We start from the raw sequence: 22,691 nt of genomic DNA, 5'->3' as shown, positions 1-22,691 counted from the left end.
AGAATATGCCCCATTATCAATATCCTGCCGACCCACTGGCAGCCCCTGAATCAGAAATATAGGATAATGAGGAATATTTATGTGATTTTCAGATTAAATAAAACCAAGGCAGATTTACTTATATGTGATATATTAGCAGAAAGTATTAGAAATTAATGTTGAAGACAAAAGATACTTAACAGGCTTTAAGCCCTAAATTACTTTGAAAAATTAATGACTTAAAATATTATGCACTTTAAAAACTTTTAGAAAAAATATGTTTAATATATTGTTAATTGGATGTCCTAAAATACATTTATTTCATACAGACTTTACACTGTACAAAATTAAACAATGGAAATGAGATCAATAATGTCTTTGAATACATGGGATTATATCTCTATAAAATGCCCTTAACCTTGGAACTAATATAGGAAAAAGTAAAAAAAAAAAAGAAAAATTAGAACTGCACTAAAGATGTTTAAAATTAAATACCCTAGGGATTGTTAGTGTGCTGGCTGTAAGTGAAGTCTGCTGGCTAGACATCATGTGTGTGACAGAAATTCTGGTATGGCAATGACAATTTCACCATCTCTGTTCTGTTTGTTCTCATCTAAGGCCATATGTTTATCAGTGTACACATTTTATATCCACATCTGCTGCTGCCATCTCCCTTTTGTCCCTGTTTCTCACCAAGCCACAAAAAGCATCACAAACAAGAACAAAGGACATCCTGCTAATGTTGAGCCCAGGCCAGTAATAAACTAACTCTGTTTTGCTTCGTCTCCAATGCTATTACTGCATTCCTGAGAGTTTCTGCGCAGTTAAATTTTAGACAAAGAAAGACCCATTAGTGTCTGCCTCTGTTAGAAAATTTCAGATTTAGAAATTTCAGTAAGCCTTAGCTTTCCTAAGATCCCTTAGCTTTATTGGTATTCCATAGGCCAGCGAGATGAGTTTCTTATAAGGAGATAGTGAAGTAAAATAGTAGTGTTCCATAATGGAAATTCATTTCTGTGATCCTAACTTCAAGTGAACATCGAAACATCTTCTTTACATTTTTCTCTTTTCTTAGAGTTTAAATGGTATTAGACTGAGGGGATGGAAGAACATGTTATCCTGTAGAAAATCTTCATGGCAATAAGCAATATTTTAAATTGGGAAGTTCTATTAACTAACCAAAGCAACATACCTCAATCCTCAAGTAACAACTGAAATCTATTTTCCAAAATAATACATCTTCTCTGTGTCTACTTACAGGGAATGCCATGAGTCTTGAGGAAATGAAGGTTTGTTGAAGGGCTCCTATTAATTCAGTCTGATTACCATTGCATCTTATAATCAGCCTCATATTTTAGTATGAATAACATGCAATTTTGGAGACTGCGAAACAGCATTTGGTTTGTATATCTTTGTCAACATAAATCCAAGCTGCAAGTTACTTATTAAATAGTATAATTTGGTTTAAATGTATCTTATAAAATGTGAATTTCTCAATTCTGTATCCTAGCTAATTAGACTTTCAGACAAACTATCATTTGGAGAATTTGTAAATACTGGAAACATGGAGGGACTCTTGTTGTGTACTGATCCAGCTACCATGGTCTTTGATATGAACCGTAGATGCTATTCCTCCCTTTCTCCATGTCTTCTTACACATGTAACTATAGTGCTTTAATGTATATCTTCTGTCTGATAATACGTTAAAACTACTGTGCATCTTTAAGAGGTAGTTAGACACTGATTTCCCATAGACTGCAATCAGCTCTTTGAAATTGTAGTGTTTGTGACAGAATAAACTCCATTAACTTGTTTTATTAGCACTGTGCGCAGTCAGGAGAAGCAATGCTGCAGAACATTATGAAATGACTAACAGTTTTCATCAGTGCACAGCAGAATGTTTTCTCCTTACACAGAATATATAATTATTGCTCACATAAACAGGTAGATTTCTTTTTTCATCTTTCTAAGGCAATACTGGGAAATCTAAGACTCTTATTCATGAGAGAAATAAAAAATAAATTAACTCCCCCCCAACCCTGCTCTGTTCAATTTGTTACCATACTGCTGCTGTAATTTTTGTCTATGTTTCACAGAAGGAACTATCAAATAAAAGAACAATTCTAATTCAATTGGTTACTATAATGACAAAACAGTTCAACAAAGCCAAAGGAGTCAGAGAAAGGAAAGATTTACTGACCAGCTGATTCCCAGAGGCACATTAGTCAAATTTTGACAGCTTTGTATACAAGGTAAGCTGCCAAACTGAGTAAATGAAAGCAGAACAAATCCAGAAGGAGAAAGTATAGCTTGCTTTATGTAAGTAAATATAAGTCAGCTATCACAGAATATATTTCAGAAGCAGGTAGTTATTCTATACTGCAGATGGCACAGCTGCCAGTGCTTATCTGAAAAGAAAGGCATTCTATTCCAGAATAGCTCTCACAGCATTGCATTAGCCAATTCAGAAATATAAACAACTTTTTTCTCTTCTCCTTTGCCTCCATTTTCTATTGGCTTCTTTGCTTTGCTCATTTAAGATGAAAGTCAGGTTCTGAGCTGACTAGCTGCATGGGACTCCCAGTATAAACTTCAAGCATTTTAGCCTAACAAATTATAGGAAACGTGAAGCTGAGCAATTACAAAGGAAATGATTGAAAGGAAGAGTCAGTACAGATGTAGAATAATGCGACACAAGAAGAAAAAACACATTGAAATCCAATCCAGCCTATTTTTTGCCAGCAAACTAATGAGTTTATGATTTGCAGATTGAATATAACTAAGTAGAAAGGTAGTTTTCATAATAATGATTTGTAGAGTCACCCTTCTGCTGAATAAGTATTCCTTATGCACTAGAGTAATATCTGGTCTTGCTATTATAGTTAAGGGACTATAACCCTTTTTTTTACATAAACCTCTATATTCAGGAGCTTGTAATTTGTTTATAAAAATCCTCAACATGCTGAAACTTGAAGTAAGATGTTAGTCTAGAAGTAATTTTTAGAATATTTTCTAAAAAAAAAAAAAGTCAAATTTTGAACAAATAAAAAAATGTTCATGTTTACTGCACCCTCCTATCCTTCTCATATGTTGCACATTGTATTCCTTTTAATACCATATTATGGGTTCTGGTGTCCTAAGGCACATACACATATATACATGTATTCATTAACAAAAATAAAAATCTTATCAATAACAAGAAACCTCTCACAAGCAAAAATTAAAAAAAACCCCAAACAACAAAATCAAACATAAAACCCCACAACCAAACCAAACAAACAAAAAAAAAAAAAAACCAAACCCCAACAACACCAACAACAACAAGAAATAAAACCCCCACAGAAACCCCACAAGCATTATGCATACCCAGAAGCTACTTATTCTAAAATCGAGTAGATGTTTCAGGCTGTGGATCTATAATATGCAAATGCATATATTCATGCCAGTATTCTGAAGGTCAGGATGGAGTATAAGTTAAACCCACAAAGGTCAGAAATTAAGTGTTATGGCTGAAAATGTATTCCAAAAGGACAAGAGCATCTATTTCAGTTGGCCCAATAACGTGAAAGTTCACAAGGTAAAGAGATTCACTCACCAGGCATAAACTCTGAAAAGCATTTGAAAATTATGCTTTCAGAGCCACACTGCTGAAAGAGAACCTCCTGATGTAAAATGATGTCTTTGTAATTCTGGCAACATGGAAAGAAGCACAACATATTAGATGTTGAGCAATGTTAGCATTTAATAATTGTAACTCTGAAAAATAGAACCTCTTACTTGAGAAGACCAAAATATTTCAGGTAAGCAAACTTGTCCTTTACAAATGAGGGGCTTTTGCCCTCTTTTCATAACCATGGTCTTGTTTTGTCTTTGTCTGCAAAATATAAAACAGTTGCTATCTACTTAAATTTTCCTTCAGCTCTTCAGAAGTACATCAGTGTGCTTTGCACCACTGCTAAGCATCTAATTTGTCTCTCACTGCTGTTGCCAAAACATGACCCCTCACTTGTTGAAAATATTTTGAACGCTCATTGTCCCATGATAGAACTTCCTTGTCATCATCTTGAATCCAACAGGGCCTTCAAATATATTTTCTGAACCAGCTTAAACCATACTGAGCATCTCTTTCAAATAACCTATTGCTGACAATTTTCCCAGTAATAGAGACAATGTAGGGAAGAGTGACACTGATATTGAATGCCTCAGGAGACACATAAGTACATAAGTAACTTACTAGTAAGAAACACTAGGAGTCTTTAAAAAGGAAATAATGGTGAATGTGGTTTCTCCATCTAAAAGGGCTACCACACCTCCCTTGAAAGAAACCATAAATCTTAAAGTCTGATGATATTCTCGGAGAAAGAACAGATCCAGGTTGGAACCTTTCTTTTTGAAAAGTCAGCATACGAACAAAAAGAGATGGAAAAAATTATTTATCTACTGGTACCTCTGATTAAAAGTCAGAATTGATCCTTTTGGTATACTTGATTTAGTCCATCTGAATGTGTTGCAATGGTAGGTATAGAGACTACCTTACCTCCATTTGTGCTCATTACTGAGCAATTTAATATGAAGGACTGGACTGTGTACTTTTTCTCTTGTGGTTCTCTGGTCTCAAAAATGCTCTCAGGCCTCACTCAGAGGATCTACAGGTATCATGCCTCTTGATTTTGCTAGTACTCTTTTTCACTATTCTCTCACATCAGTCCACTTCCTCCCTTTTGCAGCAGCAGGATCAGTGGTATTGGCTTAGCTTGAAGGATTGATACAAGAGAGGCTGGCACACTACAAAGCACTTTGCGGAGAAAAAATTCTCTTCATCTCTGAGATCTTCCTGTGTAAATCTGGACATCATTCTGTTCCCATGCAGCACCATATCCTTCATGACACCTATTTCAGTTCCACCAACCTTTCCACACAGATCTTCCTGGAGAAGTCAGAGGATTGTGTGTTTTGCCAAGAAGTGACAGCTCTTTCTCTGACTTGTTCATCCTGCCTTTGGGTTGCCTCTTCTCAAAACTTTCCTACCCTGGATTTCACAGTTCCTATGGTGACTGTTAAAGTCTTCTTTCCCAGGGGCAGCAAAGGTGACCTGAGATGAAAAGAAATCGAGAACTGCAGAATACTTAAGGTTGGAATGGATATTTGAGGTTTTCTGGTGGAAAGCTTCTCTTCAAAGCAGGTTTAATATATTGTCAGCTTACTCAGGTCTTTGTGCAGCTGAGTTTTGAGTGTCTGCGAGAGTGCAGAGCCTTTAGACTCTCTGGGTATCCAGTTCCAGTCCTTGTCTTCATTGTGAAAAACTTTACATTCAGGGAAATGTAGAAACAAGTTTTGTCTGTTGTGCCTTTTTCTTTTATTAGGCACTTTTGTGAAGAGTACAGCTGCTGTGCTGAAACATCACCCTATATTCTACCATGAGAGCCTTGGAAAAAGCAATTAGATCACCACACCCTTCTTCATGACGGAAAAACAGCTCCCTCACTTTCACATGGATCAAATACTTCAGCCCCTTAAACATTCCACTGTTTTTGTGGTCCTCTGCTGGAAGCATTGTTATGTTACAGCATCACTCCACTTTGTATTTTTTTCTTTTACTGGAAACTCTGTTTTATGTCTACTTGTACAATGTGGTTGAGTGTCTCGGATATCCTAACTCTGATTTCACTAGTACAGTGCAGAGGCATCTGGGCTCCTGGAAGACATTGGCCCTGGACCAGCTCTTTTCTCCTGGATCATCTGTCTCACTGTGATACAAATCACACTTCAATCAGCAGTTAATAATGACTGCCATAAACAATGAGCAATAGAGAAGGTATTCACATTGTGAAAGGAATAAGGCATCTGCTTGCTGACATCTGTGTGAAACATTTTGAGGCCAAATGTCAGATTACATGGTAGCTGAAGTACTGATAATTCTCTTAATAGTATACACAGTGAAATGTTTCTGGTGACTTTTGTATGTAAAATATATTGAATTTCATCCTGTTTACAGAAAATGTCAGCAAACATATTTGGCTTAGTTTCTGTTCCCCACATACCATACCCTGCTACATTTACAGAATTAAGAATTACATTTATAATTAATCTTTTTAGCTAGTATTTTGAGAAGCTCTACCAAAAAAAATCACAGCTGGTTGCAGAGAAAATTTTTGCTTAATTCCCCATGTTAAAATTCACTAGTCATAGTGAGATTTTCATGCTATTAAATGGATGACTGAATGTTTTGCTATCACTAGCTGATGCCTTGATGATATGATGTTTCATTTCCTATGAAGTATACACAAGGATCTCTCAGCCACAGGTCCTGACTGACCACAGGTGTCACATGAATGCACAGACATAGTAACAGAGTTAATAGAGCTGAGTCTGTTTGCAGAGTAATTTCTGAAACTACATGGATGGAATAGAAGGATCTTGACTGAACATTTTCCCAAAAGTCTATCTCTATTAAATGGTAAACCATTACTGGTGCAGCAGCTGAAAATGAAAGATAAACTTCATAGCCATTCTGCAGACAACACTATACTGTGGGCCAGTTCAGTGAAATTTAGAAGTTAAATGTTCGAGCTAGTCACATGACATGTTAGCAACCAGTTCTTGCAGAATGGTGCTGTAATTCAGTGGCCATCATCTGTAATAGAAGAAATAATAATCTTTAAAATGCAGGAATAATATAAATTGAATAAAATATATTGTTCTGAACAAAACATGCACTGTTACATGGCTGGTCACCTCTAAATAAGAACTACCTAGGTTTACTTCAAATGCTTAAAATTGAGGTATTAAATTTCCAGAGTGTTGAGAATGTTTCTTATATTACTAAACTCAAAAAAAAAAAAAAGTCACTACTACCAGTTTCAGAAAGATTAGCTTTGATATGATCAAAGCTACACAAGTACCTGTCACTTCACTCACCATTTTGGGTTACTTCCAAAATGAATAAGCAATTTTTGAAGACTGAAGACGGAAATTTTTCAGGAGTATATTGCAAAATCAGGTTCCAGGTCAGTGGTAGAACTTAAGGGTCTACCCATGGAAGGGGAGCTGGAGCTAGATGATCCTTGAGGTCTCTTCCAATCCAAACCATTTTATGGTTCTATGATTCTAACTTAATTTACTGAAAATGACTGAATGAAACCTTTGTGAAACTTTTAATATTACCCCCTAATAATGGATGAACACAAATATGAAATCACTGTAATGACCTCCAAAGTGAGGTTGGTTATGCTATTGTAAATATCTTTTGTTTACAGAGGTATTGATTACACTGCCAAAATAAATTGACTTGCATGAATACAATCTGGGAAACAAGAATTTAAATTTCTAGTCTAGATCTTCAGCTGATGAATATGGATAAAAGCTCATTGATTGCATCTAATTCTCATCAGCTAAGGCTTTGACCCTCCATTTTTACTACAGTGAAGATATAATTTCCTATTCAAAAAAAAAAAAAAGACCCTGCCACAGATTCCAACTGTTCCTTGTATGTCAAATCAAAATCAAGGTCAAATACACAATTTGTAATACATTCACATAGTATTGCATATAAAATCATGCAGGCTAATTTGAAATTATGATTAATTTTAGTTGATTTCTGATTCTACTGTTTGAGTCCACATCTACAAAACAGATAATGTTATTTGGCATTGTACTTCTATGTCCAAGGAATTTACCCATTATTAATCAAATACTTAGGATTGTTGCTCCTTTGTCTAGTTAATAGCATCTTCTTCATTGACTAATCCACTTATATTCAATAAGATGAAGTGAGTCACCTGAAATAAAAATGGAAGGAAAGGACTCTTATTACTTGAGTCAACTATTTTGAGTCCTATGCCATTCTAATGCAGCTTAATTGCAGACAAATACAGCTGTTGTTATTTGTTTAATGATGACTCATGCAGCTGTGGATAACAAAGCTCTTTTCACTAAAAAAAAACCAATTTAGACCTACCATGTCTAATATTAATAACTGACCATATTTATAGATATTTTGAACTAGAGCTATCATAGGAATCTTTCTGAATTTGAAATATCTTAGCAAAAAACTTTTATTCATATATTTAGCTGAAATATTTTGTAAAGCTTAGTCTCAAATAAGAAAATTCAATCCAGCATATAGAGGCATGCCCCCTGTGACATTTCTAGCAAATACTATATTTCTTTATACTTCAAAAGAAAACTCTTAAGGAAAAAAATACCTCTGTATGCAGTTTTGAAATGTTGGGTTTTTTTTCCTATAAAGAAACTACCAGGTTTCATCTGGTTCTATTAAGATTCAATGTGGTTCCTTGAAACAGTTAAATGGCATTTTTAATATAGGCCCACATGCAAATATGGAGTTGGGCATTTTAAGGCATTGTGAAGATATCTCAAATGTAATAAGGAGACACCTAATCCTGTTGCAAATACCTGAATTTTTATAGGATTGGTTGTTGAATGTTCAATATTCTTCTAGTACCATGTCTAACTTTTCCCCCCTATATTTGAAAGATACTTTTTGTATCCAAGTTCCTTATTTTTCCCTTTTGTACCTTAGCCCTTCTGGCATCACTTAATTTGTTAGACATAGTCAGAGCTTGCCTAACATAGCAACAGCATAGATCAGCTTCATCCAGAAGCTTTTATTTAGCCAAGGAACATCAAGTCTTTCAGAGAAATACTTAGAGATTGTACCACTTGTATAATGTGTGAAAGACCAGCATTTCAACCCCCTTTGGCCAGAAAGAGTTCAAATCTACTCTGCCAGACTAGAAAAAAGGACACAGATTTTTGAAGAGGCTGGATTGAAGTGGTGGGATATCTTCTCTGCCTCTGCTGCCTCAAGAGACTATGTACTTTGTGTCAGGAATACTGCATACACAGAAATGGGGGAAAAAAAAGAAAAAGAAAAAAAATAAAACAAAACCAAACATATTTTGGCTTCCCCTCCACTAAGGACTGTTTGTGACTGCACTTTAGGATAATTAGGTAAAATATACAGAAAGTGTTAGTGGAGTCAACAGTTTCCTCAGGATCAATCAGTTCTGATAGGAAAGGAAAATTGGTCTCTAGTTAACATTTTCTTGTCAATAAATCATATATTCTCTCCCACATGATTCCACAGCTTCAAGGCAAGGAGAAGTAGAATGGCCGTAGTGTTTCAGGGCAGAATCATGCTCATAAAGAGAAACCCAGGCATCATCCCAAGGTGTATAAAGAGAAGTGTGGCAGGAAAGGAGGGGACAAGGGTCAGAATGAACTGTAAAACAGCTAAAATCACATGTTCTGTAGTGAAAGACTGAGCTTATTTGTTTCTGCTTAGAGAATACAATGGGAGACTTGGTAACAGTTTTCAAACATGAGAAAAGCCAAAAAACAGGGGGTTTAAGTTTCAGCTAGGGAGATATAGGTTAGACTTTAGGCAAAGATTTCTAAATATCAGGATAATTAAATAGTGAAAGACAAGACCTAACAATCTTTAGGAAAATTTTCAATTAGAAGATTGCATGAAAATTTTAGGTACAGCAAATCCCACTTGAGAGGAAGGAAGATAGATAAGATGGCTTAAAGATCTTAATTCCGGATCATTTTATATGATTTTTATTAGAAGCATTTCAGTTTTGTTTGGGACTGAGTTACAAATGACTGAGATTAATTTTTTTTCCCTAATAAATAAACAGAGGCCTTGGATTAAGACTCAAATAGGAATATGACTGTATGAAAACCATGCAATCAATATTAGAAAGATTTTGCTGTTTCTAACATAGCATTTTTGCTACTGGCATTTATAGTTCTAGAAAAAGTAAGAAGTTTAATGGTTTTTTTTTACTCTGTTATAAAATTTCCCTGTGCATTGAAGATAAAGAAATATTCACACCTCTGAAAAAGTATGCACAGCAGAGGTTAAAATTGTAGTAGAGGTTAATATTTACAACTATTTTCTGGACCAAACCTGCAGAGATGTTTAATTTTCTCTGTTGCTAACACCATCAAATAAAGCAAACAAATAATATTCATGCAAAGGCAAACAAAATAAATGAGTCAGGTAATTATAAAAAGAACACTGACCTATTAAAAATTGGTCTGATCTTTAAGAATTCTCAGCATAGCAGCAGTAATGTTATTAAAAATAGTAGAATCATGACAAGTATTATAGAAAGACAAGTATTCATTAGAATTTGCATACCTGAGTAAGAATGCACTTAATTACATATTGCATTCTGCAAATTATTTAGAAGCTGTAAATCAAAACAACAAAGAAGATTTAGGGAATAAGGGTTCTGAAGAATTTTCTATGCAATTGTTCTTAGAAACAACAGATTCGGGAAGTTGTAAGATATATTTCCATGACAAAATTTTTTAAAAGAGAAAATAAAGTTCAGAAATACACGCATTAACATTGACATACACGCATTAACTATAGGTAGTGGATAGTTATCTCAACTCGATCAGAATGGAATTTTATATGTAGAGGTAGATGTGTTTAAATACTGTGTCACTTGAAGGCAAAATATCCTATGCAAATTAGGAGCTCAACTAGCAAACTGCAGGTGTAATAAATTTCAAGGATTGTGTGATTTTCATGCAGATTTTTTTTCAGCTGCCGTCAGCACTGTGGTTTAAACGCTTGTGCAAAGCAGTCCCGGTTCTGCCGTACTGAGTCAGTGCCCCAGGGAGCTCTGTCTCTGTGCTAACCCAAACTGAGGGCTGAGGGAGCTCACTCCCTCTCTGGAACCCTGTACTGGGCTGGGGGGAGATGGACCAGCTGGAGGAAGAAGTAAATGCAGAGAGAAGGAGACCAGAGAGGATGTAAGGGTTTGAGAGGCGAGGGAAGGAAGGTGACAGAGAAGGATGAAAGACGAGTCTGATTCAGGCGGTCAATTTCAACTCCGCTTCAGTTCAGAAAAGATACTAAGCATTTTATGGAGCATTCATTTCCCATGCCCCAAAAAAATATAGAGGATATATGGAAAAAATCTCAAAGTCAGTATTTGAAAATGTAACTGGAAGGACAGCTATTAAAACAAAACAAAACAAAACAAAAAAAAAAAAAAAAGAAACAAACCTGCACAATACCACAAAAACAAAATCCATTCATTTTGTTTGTTTGTTTGTTTGTTTGTTTGTAATAAAAGAAACCAACGTGCACAACACCACAAAACCAAAATCCATTAATTTTGTTGGTTTGTTTGTTTCTTTCTTTCTTTCAAGCAGGAAAAAGCAATTCCCTTGTGGAAGGAGAATGTCTCAATTTTCTTAATCATCTGGAGGAACAAGAAAGCAATTTTTATTATTTACTAATTCAATTTTTTTTCCTGGATTTAAAGATTTTTATGGGGCAGTCCATGAAGACTTTAATCCTGAAGTGTACTTAGGTTCTTCATCGTCTAACTGCTGCACCCAAAAATGCCACCTAGTCTTGCTTGACCTCATGGACACTTACAGCTCATGTCTACCACTAAGACAACTGCCCAAATATTGACTCGGATCAAATTGGACTGCTCAAATTAACATGTAATTAATATCTTAGAGTACAGGCTGTAGACATTTACTTAAAGATAAGTAAATGGAAAAATTTGTCTTTTGTTACTATGGAAAAGATGTGACAAATAATGGGATTATTGTTACTGAGTAATGAATATTTTCAGTATTCAGTATTTCAATACCTGTTCTTTGATAATTCTGTACACACACTACATTTCTGAAGGAAATTTCACAGCCTAGTACTATTATGTTTCTATTATTTATTACTGTTGCCAGCAGTAAAACAAGATGTTCAGATTCCACTTTACTTGCAAAACTTTCAGAGCTGATCTTACAAGACAGGTACATAGAGCAATAACATTTGGTCGAAGCAAAGGAAAATATTCATGCAGCTTTTTCACTGGGTTCTTTAGTTCCCTTGATATAGAGCATACACAGCCTCCAGGGCACTCTTGATTGTTATCTCTGCAGCTGAGTGATTTTTGGAGGTCTTGCTGAACACAAGGGTCACAACCTAGAGTCCATTCTTATCTGTTTTAATAAAAAATGACAATGAACTGTGAAATTCTCCATTGCCCCCTCAAGCAAAATGAAGGTGAATGTCACTCCTGTCTGTACAGCCAAGTCTAATTGCAGTATTAGGGTCCAGAGCATGAAAATTCACTCCATCAAGGGCTTTAAAAAAATGTGTGGAAGCACTACAGTTCAATTTGCACATCCACAGGTTTACTGAGTTTTATCAAAACCTCCGAGGAGATTTTTGCTCTTTCAGACTGGATTGTGCATACCATTTACAGCTCAACTCCATAAGAGGTCATTCAAACAGATTTATTTCTGCATAACAAAAGCACTTTTTGTTCAGCTCTCAGGAGAACACAGAGACCTCACAGATTATGTGATATAGTGAAAGATGGGGCTGAGTGCACCTTTAGCAAGTTTACAGGCAATAGAAATTTGGAAGAGTGGTTGATACAGCAGGCAGTTTCTCTGTCTTTCAGAGTAGTCTTTCAAAGACACCTTAATAGGCTGGAGGAACAGCTAGCAGGAACTTCATGAATTCTGACAAAGAGAAAAGGCAAGTCCTGCTCCTGGGGAAAAATAACCTGACAGTGGAAGATACCTGAAAATAGCACACAGATTTAGCCACCTACCCTTCCCATCATGTAACAAGTATCTTTTATATGACAGTTGCTTTAATTCTTCATCAATCAGAAGTTCCTTCTTCCATCCATTCAGCTGAAGTGTGTGGTCAGTCCTTGAGATCAGTAGCAGAATTATGAACATCTCCTTTTTGCACAGAAGCTTGTATCTATTCATACTGAGTTTCTTCATGAACTCTTAGGCAGACTCCCTCTTGAGTTACTGCCTCTTTTATTGTTGAGGAAGTGATGATTAGTGGAGTGGCAAGGTTTCATCCCTATGATCATCCCAGCTGAGAACACCATGGCTTCTAACCTGCAGCTGATCTAGTCTCAGCTAAAGTTCACATTGAATTCCAGCCTGCCATTAGTAAGGGCTTTGACTCACAGAGCCATTTTGGTTCAGAATTGCTGCAAACACTGAGGAGACCGTAGGACTGCATATGCCATTTCTAGAACCAAAAGTAGACATTAACCTCAGAAAAGCAAGCATGGCAGGACATGACTGTGAGTAGACAAGAAAGGGTTTAACATTCACTTGGGAGCTACAGGAAGGGGAAAGAGGAAAGCTCTGGAGCTCCAGATATTACTACAAATCCTGCTTTCTTTCTTTCCTCTCCTGTATAGGTATAACTTCTCCCTCCCTGCTCTTCTGATTCCAGGACTTATATGCCAGTAAAGCATAGCTGGCTTCAGCTGGAAGGGTACATGAATCCAAGGGTTCAAGACCCTTTCTTCACTATCTCTCCTCATATGAGAGTTACACACATTAACAGTCTTCTGATATATATATATATGAACAGGACCTAATATGTAGAACCTCTCAGGTGATTGAAATCAAGAGAGACACACTATAACCATAATGTACATATGTTTATTTGTTTATTAAGAAAGTCATTAAAAATGTTCAAAATATATGCAAGAGAATGAAGTCAGCTTTGGTTAGGTGCAGTTAAGAATATACTTCATTATAAAAAAGGACATGTTAAGAACATGTTTCATGGGACATGAAAAATAATATTTTCCTTTTGATATAAAGAGCTCAGATTATCTGGAAAGAAAGAATTTTTCAGCTTGAGATCACAGGTTTTACTTGAAACTTTTTTTTTGATATTCAATATTATCTTGATTGACTCAATTCCAAATAGTAAGAATTCTTTGCTTGTCCAGAGCTTCACATCCTGGAAAGGTGAAACCTCTGAAATCAAGAATTTAAATACAAGAATACTAGGGGGAAAGTATATACAGTTGTTCTCTAGATCTGCTCAGTCTGAATTGTTAATCCAGGAGAAGAAAATTAAATCCAAAAAGCATTTAAAAAAAATTAATTGAGCCTGTTTTTGAACAGTAAGAAAATGAAGTACTAGCACATTGTTCTGGAGAAATTGTGTGCTACAAGTAAATGAAAAAAGAGAAACCTTAATAAAGGTTCTTGAAAAATGGGCAACAAAGTCTTTACAGTTCTTCTGCCTGATGATTCTTTAATGGCTGCAATCCTGCAGGATCACAACCAGGAAATAGAACAGAGTGTCAGTCTTTTGTCGAGCAATTACTGTGTAAGTGGTTAAAGAGATAAGATTATAGTAAGCTGGGACATTGTAATCCATTACTTATAAGACTAATTTGGTCCTTGTGTTCTGGGAACTAGATTTCACAGTAAATGAATAATTTGCTTTTTCCTGAAAATTTAAAAAACAGACAAACTAGCAAGCAAAACTTCACCATCCATTGAGCTTTATGAAGGTTCATTGATGTCAATGAACCTTCACCTGTCTTCCATTCTTGATATCATATTAATTCATACATTTCTGTAATGCCTATTAATAACCTTTGATCCAACTTGCAAAAATCTAAATACTGTAGGATGTTCAGATGGAACTCTTTTAAGCCTAGTGTTTAAAGTAGTGCTTAAGTGTAAGTGACAATTTTTGGAAAAGTATTTAGGCTTTTGAAAATACAGACTTCAATAAGAGAACTGAAAGAATGCTTTTACTTGACAACTAATATTTTTTTAAAAATTTGGCTAAATCCTCTGTAAAAATAAAGGAGTTCAAGCAGTCACATTGCTCAAAGTTTAGGTCAATAGGAAAGAACTCACATGCCTAAATCCTGCCACATTATTGAAAGAGAGAGGCTTTTTTGGCTCCTCCAGAGACAATTGAGAGCAACAGGAAATTTATTCATTTTACCTAACTTTAGTCTCATAACAGTGTCTTAAGTCCTTAGCTGGGATGAATAGCCTTTCAGATGTTTTTCTCTCACTGAGTGTGAAGAGAATCCAGTCAAACACATCAACATTGGTCCTTCAGGTAAGGTGTCTGAGAGAAGGTGGGATGGTTAGACCCTAATGCATTAGTAGTTTGATGAAGTGCTGCTATAGAAAAATGAGCTAGGTTGAGTGCTGGACCCAAACTGTTTCACTGTGAGCTCAGCTAGCACCCAGCACTTGGTCTGTATTGGGCTGCTCCAACTAGCTGGGGTGGACCAGCATTAAAAACATGGATTAGGAAGCAGCTGGTGCTAACTTGTCTCAGAGCCAATGGTCACCTTGTGGCTCTGTTTTATTCAGCATAAGGACTAAAACTCAGACTGTCTAAGAGTTTAACTGCTGTCAGATTTGGAAGTAATTTTTTCTTTAATTACTTCTGAATCTGTCTGTTCATCTCAGTTGAAAGTCCAGGGAGCCTGAGAGAGGTCTGAAATTTATTGTCTTATTTCACTGTCTGATGTTGGTAACTGGTAACACCTGATGTGACTGCAGATCCTGAAGGAATCTGAATGCTAGATTTTATCTGAGATATTATGTATGGTTTAGCTGCTGTAGCATACAACACAAAAGAATTCAGACTGAAATTAAGGCAAGTGCTTGAGCATTTGTTTTGCCAAAGTCAGTTTAAATTTAGGGCAGGGATGTCCCCACAGCCACAACTACAACAACACTGATGTACCTTAAATTTCAGTGCTCCGTTTTGTGCAAGAGACAACAGAAACACATAGAATTCAGCAAATAAAAGAGGCAAGAACATAATGCAGAAATCCCTGGCCTGCCCCTACTCTAGGCTATGTACTTCCTGAGATATGGCTTTGTGACAGGTGAAAAAGAGGCACATCATTTTCATTTACAAGAGCTATAATCAGAGGACACCACAAATAGCCAAACACGGTGTTTACACATAGTGTTTACACATAGAGTGCTCCCATGTTGTTGCAATGATGTCAAATTATGCTATTTGTATTTCAGAATGAGGCAAATTAAAGAAAAGAAAAGAAAAATATCAGATAGTCAAAGACAAAAGGGTTCTTATTTTCTGTTCAAAAATTGCAGAGCAGCTTCTACAACCCAGAGGAAGGGAGCCAGAAAGAGTAGGAGGTTTAGTGGCAACTGTGTGCAGTGTTCACCTAGGGATTATTTCAGATGAAAGTATATGTGATGTAGGGGACATTGAATGTTTTTCTTATGTGTTTAAAAATGTTTTTCTTCTGTGTTTAAAACAGAAACTATCACCTGGGCATAGATATTTTATTATCAGTCAGATTCTTTTGACAATTTTCAATTACATTTCTGATTTTTTATTATATGTTAATGGACTATATTAATTAAAGCAGACTGCAATGCACTAATAACGATTAATTCAGCCCAGGGTGGCTTAAAGTGAGATTTTATGAGAGCTGAAATTCTCCATGGATCTCTAATTTACATTTACAACACAGGGAGCTGTACTTCTGGACACTTCTACTTGGCATTCTCCTCCAAGCCAACACAGTAGCATGAGACTGGGATAGGAGAGGGGATGAGAGACTTGGGTGTAGAATTACAATGTTCTGAAGTGTTAAGAGAGGCAGTAGCTTTCATTGGTCTCAGTGGATTAACACATGTAACCCCACTTGGTAATATATACAGTTTTTAGAAAGCAGAGCACAAAATCTAATAGAATGTGCAATCAGTTATTGGTGAAGAGCATTAGCTAGATAATAAACACACTCCAAATGTACCTACTCCCCCTGGGAAATAGCCTCTCTTGTTGTTAGTCCTTTTGTCATTCATGAGTAATACGTATTTAACAGAAAACTTGGAACAGGAAATGAAAAACTGAAGATGATAAATCTGTTCCACTTAGACAATAATCATATAACACTGTGGCCAGTTAGTTTAATTTATAGACACCATTCCCCCTGGAAATCTTAGGTAGAGAAATTAAAAAAAAAAAAAGGCAGGGGAGGGAGATGGGGAGTGAAAAGATAAAAATTGGTACAAGGCATCTTTTACCCACTGGAGCAGTTAAATGGAAGAAAAATACTAATTAAGATTTCACTGCTGCAAAGCAGTATTTACAGTACTTGGATGGGAGTTTTTCTGGGGGTCACCCTCAGTTCCTTGCTAGAAACTATGCTGAAGTGTGACTTGCTCATATTTAACCTGTCATGCATCTCTCTCTCTCTCTGTATTGGTTTTTTTGGTTTAAATTTTTAAATTTTTCATTTTTTCTGAAGAGGAAAAGTACTTTTGGACACATGTGGCTATGAGAGATTACTAATCCATACATTTTTTTCTCTCTTGCAACCTTCCAACCTGTGTCAATAATTATGATGTCTGATACGCATTTTTGCAACTCTTAAAATAGAATTAAAGCTACCCTCCTTGTCTGTGAACAGAGCACTTACATTCATACTGTTTGGGTAATATTCTTCCCTTTGTAGCAGGTACCACTACATATCATTCTTAAATGTCCTTCAAATCCTCCAGAAATTATTGTCTAGGCTCTGGTTTCCTTAGAAAAATGTATTATATAGCTCAGAGTGAAGAATTCATTATTTACTTTTAATGGCAAAGAATCTGGGTATGGAGCAAAATTATCAGTTGTCAAAGGATTTTTGTTCTCTTTTGTGACTGACACTTCTAAATGCTTCTTAGATTAGCTGTAATGCTTAATATTGTATAAGATCTAGAAACTGATTACCTTAGAAAAGCTCAAAGAGGAGTATTTTGACCTGTGCTGCTAACCTGTTAGCAATTTTTAACACCTCATAGCATAAAGATTTCAAAATATACACTCAATTGATGTAGCCAAAATGAATTAGCCCACTTTAAGAAATAAAAATTCAAACAACCAAAAAAGTATCAAAAAGACATAACACACAACCAAAAAACACCAAATCAGTAACTGATGAGATGCAAAATGTTTTTCTTCTGTTTGTTTGGAAAAAATATTTTGTTAACAGTTTATAAATAAAGTTTTCACCCTGTTTGTGTCATCTTTGGAATGGTTATCCTAGATATTCTCCACAAAAAATAAAGTTTATGCAAACCTACAAAAAATTTTGTCCACAAACAATTCCATGCATGTCTTTGATTTTGTATACCCTGCTAAAAATAAATTAGATTCAAGAGCTGGATTCACAGGCAGTGATTTCTTCCTGGAGATCTAATGGAATTTGAATTTTATATATACCATATGTGATTTAATGTGAGACTAAAAACAAAAAAATAATACTCTTAATGTATTATAGGTATATCTAAGTATGTGATGACACAGTCTTGCTCTCTTTCCAAGACTATAAGCCTATGTTTTAAAACAAAATTCTTCCACAACTGAAAGGTTCATATATCCTCATAAAATCCATGGACACTCCAGAAGCATCTGGCAGCACAAAAACAACTTTGCAGTTTCATTCAGTAAAGTATGGCATACCCCTGTGCGTCTCTTAAAGCTTCCCTGCTGAAATCAGAACATAGTAAGGTCCAGACCTGGCTGAGAATATAAATCAAGTAATTTGTCATAAGTCTCTTAATTACTAGCCAATATAACAATTCAAGAGAAAGATTTATGGAAATGCAAAACTAGGTCTACACCATATAATTAGCATATACAGATATTTTATTTTGTCATTTCTGTAGTTTATGGGAAGCTTTATAGCCATATTTTATGCTTTAGCTGGCTTCATCTCAGCTTAATGGCAATTCTGCTTGATACTTACAAACCAGATACCATTTTCTTCATTCAGGTCACCATGGAATTATTTAACAAGTCACAGATTTCGCTCTTCTTCACAATTTTTTAATTCTAGTTTTTTCTTTCTCCTTTGTATTTATTTTGTTTTCTCCCCTTTAAAACTGCTTCTGTACTGGAAAAATAAAACCTTTATGTTTTTCAAACACTTACTGAAAAAATGCAATCTACTGGTGCATATCAGGGAAGCAAAAGATACTACGGCTACTATAATTCAAAGCCAAACTTTGCGAACAAGGTGGATCCACAGTAAAGTCAGGATGGCTTTGAGGTCAATGCACTGATTTACACAACTGAAATTATACAGACATAAGGAAGCATTTCTTTACTTGGGTAGTGTGAAATCTCCTGAGAGATTTATGCAGAACCATATCTCTAGCAAGATGAAAAGAGCATGCTGTACTCAGAATCAAAGCCAAGGAAAAAGAAGGAAAAATAAGCAGCAGAAAGGACAAAACACCCCATCACTGATACAAGTACTATGTCCTGAAAGGAATTTCTAGACCGTTCAGCAAGATCTGCAATACATAAATACATATATATTCTGTGCAATAACAGTTTGCTCTGATTATTTGAATCAAGTCCTACTTTTTTATTTTAAAAAAATTATAATTGTAAAGTCCTCTCAAACACAGTGTGCCAGCACCCCATAACTAATTATTATTACAATATATTACAGCAGAGATACAAATTCTTATTTCATGCTTTTTTCAGTTGAGCACTATCATTTGGCACAATATTCTGAGACCAAAAGTCCACAAAATCTTGCATAGAACCTTAACAGAGACCATAATAAAGCACTAGCTTTCAGAGTGGTGTGGCTTGAGATTACTTTTCAGAGAAAGGAAAAGCAGAAGTTTGAAGAAATAAGATAAAAAAACACCTCACAAAAATATTCATAATATGTTGATGTGTTTTACAGATCTATACTGCACCTTTCCTTGTATTTTATTTTGTAGTCCTTATTTTTTTTCCCTCCACCTAGTATTGCTTGATAGCATATATATTGGAAATGAATTTTTGAAAGAATGATCTTCCTTTATGCCTCCATTTCGGTGGTCTCAAGAAAATCTGTAAGGTGCTTGATGGCAACTCTAAATTAGATCATTCTAGCTGCAAAATCTCCTGTTTGCACCATCAATGTATTTGGAAGCACAAAAATGAAAGTGCAAGTTTAGAGAAGTAAAACTACAGGACTCAGCTTTTTACAAGAGATGTCGGAGAGAATAAATGTATAATTCCTTTTTATATGACTCACAACAATACACACTGTTGTCACATTTTAAAGTACTGTCCTCTGAAAATATGCCTTCTCATAACCTCCACAGAAAATAAACCACACAGAAACAGAGCAGATATGGAGAGAGAGTTTCCTGAGCTAAAATGCTCTTTGTGTTATGAACTTAATTGTATAATTAACACTTTTGTCAAACAAAACTTTTTCAGATCTTGGTTAGGTATTCCTGGGGTTTGTTTGGTTTGCTTACCTGTAGATTATACACATCAAAGTTCATAATTGAAGAAAGAGATAAATTAAGTAATTAATAGATGAAATTCAGCTCGTGGTTGCAGGTTGGCAGGACCCTTTCTGCTCCAATTAAACCCTGGGTTAGTGCAATGGCAGAAGACACTAATGGCATGTCTCTTTAGGATTGTCACATGCCTGTTTAGCCTGGCAAGGATGCCTACCTATCACAAGGAAGTATGCATGAAAAATGGCAATAGGTGTGGTAATAAGATTGGTAATTCTACAGACGTACACATATCAAAAGTAAACTGCTTTCCAGACGGAACAGGAATTTTGGATGCCCCATTTAAAGTGTGGTTATCAGATAAGAGCATGATACCATCTGAAAGAAAATTATTTGTAGAACCTGTGGGAGGACTTTCTCCACACATGTAACCAGCACGTATACATAGCCACGTGAATAACTACTAATATAAATATGCAACCAGTAGATTTAAATTTCTAAAGCCCTAAATCATGACTGTACACTTCGGCCCTGTCTGTGGAGCTGCTTACCTCTAACACTTCTGACAACAGTGCCCCATCTTAGGTTTCAGGCAATGACAGGGCTTTCAGTATTCTTTAAAGAGTCCTTTGTACCAAAGTGATCTATAGTTTTCTACTGACTTCTAATATGGATTAATTGCCAGTCTGCTCTTCATGGCGACAGAGAACTGTGGAGACAGTAAAATCACACATAAATCCCTGTGAGGGGAAGGGAAAGGACAGAAGGAACAGAATGCCATACTTTCCTGACAATAGCCAGAAGAGCTGAATTAGAATAAGGAAGGAGGATGGCAGTCATTGTTTCCTCTCTGAACCAAAGATTCAGTTACGTCTCCCTTTATTTAGGAACAGTCATACAGTTAGTTTTTACAGTGAAACCTGGGAGGTGTTGAGCTCCTCAAGATTCCTTTTTCTTTACTTAAGGATTGTTCTGGCCATCTATTTAATCCTGTTTTCTGTTCCTACAGTTAAAATATTTTGTGTCTGACTTAACCAAAAAAAAAAAAAAAAAGAAGGGTAAAAAAGAAAATAAATATTCATATGTGAAGACAAAAAGGCAAGAAATTTGCATTGATAGTATGTCACCAATGACTAAATATTGTCAACATATAGCAGTCTGAACCAGATGTACATAGATTATTAGCATATGGTTCTATATAGCAGTCTAGAAACAATTTGGCAATTTTTGAAAAAGCTGTATTTACTTTTTCTCTGAAAATGTTCCTTTAAACAAAATTTTCCTAATATTGATCATGCTGGAATATGGTGCTTTATTGTGATGGAGCTTTTATCATAAGAGATATCAATGTTCTTTTCCATAACATTGAATTTTCACTCAGTCTTCTCAAATATGTCTATTTTGCCTGATGAGGACTTGTGCTGGTTATTCTCTGGGCAGTGCAAAGTCAGATATATGTACACATGTACTTTCATACACCTGAGTATATTTGCTTGGTTCTCTCACAACAAATACTATGATAATCAATAGACATGGCTGAAAATACCATAGCTGTTCATACGTACTATCTTCTGACACTAATATTTTTACTCTATTGGATGTTAAATGACAAAAACCTGTTAAAATCTGAGAAATTGGTGGAATATTTCCCTCTAGAAACTCAAAATAAAATGGAGTGATGTTTACAGATTGAAAGCAGAGTATTATGGCAGTTTGGGACAATGACCTGAGATTGGAATGCATTCTTTTACATCCACATAGTAATTTTAATTCAATCTAATATGCAAAGGTAAAAATTTCAAAACATTTTGTCTTTATTTCAATTTTTATGAGTGTCATTTCTTTCCAGTTTGAATTTGGGCTTGGCCTGGTTTAAGACTTCTTTTCATGTGATCTACTTTGGCTGTGAAGGTTTAGGTCATGGTTTAGGAATGGTCTTCCCAAACTGAGTTGTCCCACTCAGACTCCTCAAACCTCACTGCTGCTCGCTTTCTCCCCTTCCCCACTGTTGTGCACCCTACCCCATCCCTGCCCCTCTTGGGTGGCCAGAGAGGGGAATTGGAGGCACAAAAGGCAGAGATTATGGGTTGAAATGAGAGTAATTTACTGGAAACAGTAATGAGATAAGAAAACACACAGTAACAGCAATGACATCAATAGCGAAACTGTGCAAAAGAGAGGGTGATTTACATGCAAAATGCTCATCAAGACCAATCCTGCCCAATCCACAAGACAAGAGCAGCCACATTTTTTTCTGGACCGGAATTCTCAGAAGTCAGAGTCCCTCCCCCCGCTCCTGACAGTGGCTTGAGGTGATATCAAATAATGTCTGGATCTTGGCCACAGCCCCTCCTATCTGTTGCAAAAAACTAAACCTGTCCTTGGCATAAATCAGGATGGTACTCTTTGGAGTAAACAAATGGACCATGTGCAGAGTTCAGTTCTGTGTGTTTAACTCTGCCCATTAGCTAGGGCTTAATGAAATATTAAGATGGTGAAAGGCCTTTTGCTCTTGCTGTGGTAGCACAAAAATCTATGCAGGATGTTCCTTTTAGAGATGCCACAGGCCACCATGTCCTGCAGCTGCTGCAAATCTATAATAATCAGGAGACAATTGTATACAA

The sequence above is a fragment of the Zonotrichia leucophrys genome, chromosome 1 (genome assembly GCF_028769735.1).
Source record: "Zonotrichia leucophrys gambelii isolate GWCS_2022_RI chromosome 1, RI_Zleu_2.0, whole genome shotgun sequence".
NCBI classification, from domain to species: Eukaryota; Metazoa; Chordata; class Aves; order Passeriformes; family Passerellidae; genus Zonotrichia; species Zonotrichia leucophrys.
The sequence above is the reverse complement of the archived record's forward strand: the minus strand, read 5'-3'. Positions refer to the sequence as shown.